The sequence below is a fragment of the Chrysemys picta genome, unplaced genomic scaffold (assembly GCF_011386835.1).
Source record: "Chrysemys picta bellii isolate R12L10 unplaced genomic scaffold, ASM1138683v2 scaf4736, whole genome shotgun sequence".
Taxonomy (NCBI): domain Eukaryota; kingdom Metazoa; phylum Chordata; order Testudines; family Emydidae; genus Chrysemys; species Chrysemys picta.
The window spans coordinates 1-2,056 of record NW_027057436.1 but is presented as its reverse complement, the minus strand read 5'-3'; the positions used below and the strand labels follow the sequence as shown (position 1 = coordinate 2,056).

General features: G+C 45.3%; 1 long non-coding RNA gene across 1 annotated transcript; it reads right to left on the bottom strand.

Moving 5' to 3' along the window:
* Window positions 1-227: 227 nt before the first annotated feature.
* LOC135980588 (uncharacterized) lies at window positions 228-1,255 on the bottom strand. The gene is made up of 4 exons (XR_010597583.1): window positions 1,219-1,255; window positions 1,064-1,121; window positions 513-617; window positions 228-394 (listed from the first exon to the last, which is right to left on the bottom strand). It is a non-coding gene; the product is annotated as an uncharacterized LOC135980588 (long non-coding RNA).
* Window positions 1,256-2,056: the final 801 nt, after the last annotated feature.

Sequence of the window (2,056 nt, the reverse complement as noted above, 5' to 3'; positions counted from 1 at the left end):
CGTGGTTGGTCTTTACCAGAATCTTTTGTTTTGTCCTTGGGTTTGACGTATATGAGGTTTGGACTGCCCTGATGCTTCATCTGCACCCTTGTGCTCAGGGCCGGCGCAACCCATTAGGCGACCTAGGTGGTCGCCTAGGGCGCTTCAATTTGGGGGGCGGCGACCGCGGCGGTATTTCAGTGGTGGGACCTTCCGCCGCCTCTGTGGGGGGGCGGCATTTCGGGGCGGGACCTTCCGCCGCCTAGGGCGGCAGAAAAGCTGGCGGCGCTCCTGCTTCTGCTGTTTTGTGTTAGCGTTGTTAAAGGTCTCAAAGCAGATTCCTGGTTCTTTGGCGGTTCTGGTGGAGGTGTCCCTGTAGCTTCGACTACAGCATTGTCAGGAAAGCTGCCCGTGCCTATGAGGGGGGAGAAAAGACATTTTACGAAACTGAACTTTACCATCTTTCTCACCCACACCTATGGATTTACTTAAAATACAAAACCTCATGAAACAAATAAGCAAAATATATTTACTGGGCTTCATCCATCCATCAGTCATTGATGCTGGTGAATTTTCCTTTTCAGCTGTCTCTTTCCTTTTTCTTTTGAGCTTGTTTACCCTCTCGTGTTTTGACCGTACTGTGAAGCAAACAACATTATAATAAAACACATGAAACTGTCTTGTAAACTTAAAAAGTCACAGCTTTAAAACAAAATCATCCATTTCAGGCTGCACAACAAACACAGGTTTTGAGTTTATTTCTACCACTTTAAAAAACAAACCCACAAACATTTTTAAAAAGACATCTCATTTTGCAAAATAAAAACCAAACTACTTTTAAAATCCATTGAAAATACTTTTCAATAAACCCACATGCATTTAAAAGGCACATGGTTCTTCTGTCCACCACCACCTCGCCCCCACCCCTGCCATGTGTGTTTGGGCCTTCAGGTTAAAGAACAAGCAAACATGTTAAGTTAGGATTACCCCCAAATCCCTATACAACCAGTGTAATACCTGAAGGTTTTTTTTTTTTTTTTAATTTAACAGTATTAAGCACATCTATAGTTAAAATGGTTTTTACCTTGGCCTGGTGGTGAAATGCAGCTTAAAGTTCCTGGTTCCATGCTAAACAGATCACACTGCAATAAAGCCAGGCACCATTATTTACTAAGACAGCATGGCCAAAGAATGGCATTATAGAATATCTATTTTCAGAGTTCAAAACAGGGCGCATACCTCCTCTTGCAGTCCAGCAGCAATTCAAGAGCGTTTCTGTTGAAAGAGACAGGCTCCAAGCTCCCTGAGGTTTTATACCATCCTAACTCTTTGTTTCAAAATAGTCAGCAGGTTGATGGGCTCACCCCTCCCTAGCATTCCCTTTTGTGGGCTGGGCTGGGGGAATAAATTGTCTGCACAACTGGGCTGCTTTTCTTTTGTTTTAGTTCAAATACATTTTTCTGTAGGGCCTCTTACAGTGCCCATTCCAAGTGGGGGCCCTTTGCAGATCTCAATGAATGTCTTGGGGCTTGTTTTTTATCAAGGTCCCCCCCGGCACTAAATGTTCTTGGGTTAGGCACAGACATTCCATAGCATAACCTATGGCAATAACAGTGTTTAATAGGATTTCCAAACACAGCTCAGCACACAGGCCCCGGAGCCGTTGGGCTGGCGCATCTATGACACAGCCCTCACAATCTTCAAAAAGCTTTTCCCTAAGGCAGTGATTAAGGACAGCATAAACAGCAACGCGTACAATAGTTCGCAGGACTTTTTTTACGCTCACGACGTGGCACTGGCTCAGTTAGTTCCATGACAAGCCTCCTCCTAAACTCCTCATAGCCGTCATCCTCGGAGTCCTCTTCAACAATTTGTATCGGCGTTGAGCAGAACCAAGGTGGGCCCAGTTCATCTTCGCTGCTTGATGCAACGCTGTCCAGGGCCTCCTGCTCCTCTAGAAAGGCATCGTCGAGCTGTCGAGAAATTTTCAGAAAAGAAACAGTGTAAATTCCCACTGCTTGTTTTTAAATTTACACAAACCCCCCGCCCCCCCCCGATTCCTAACCCCATTACACCC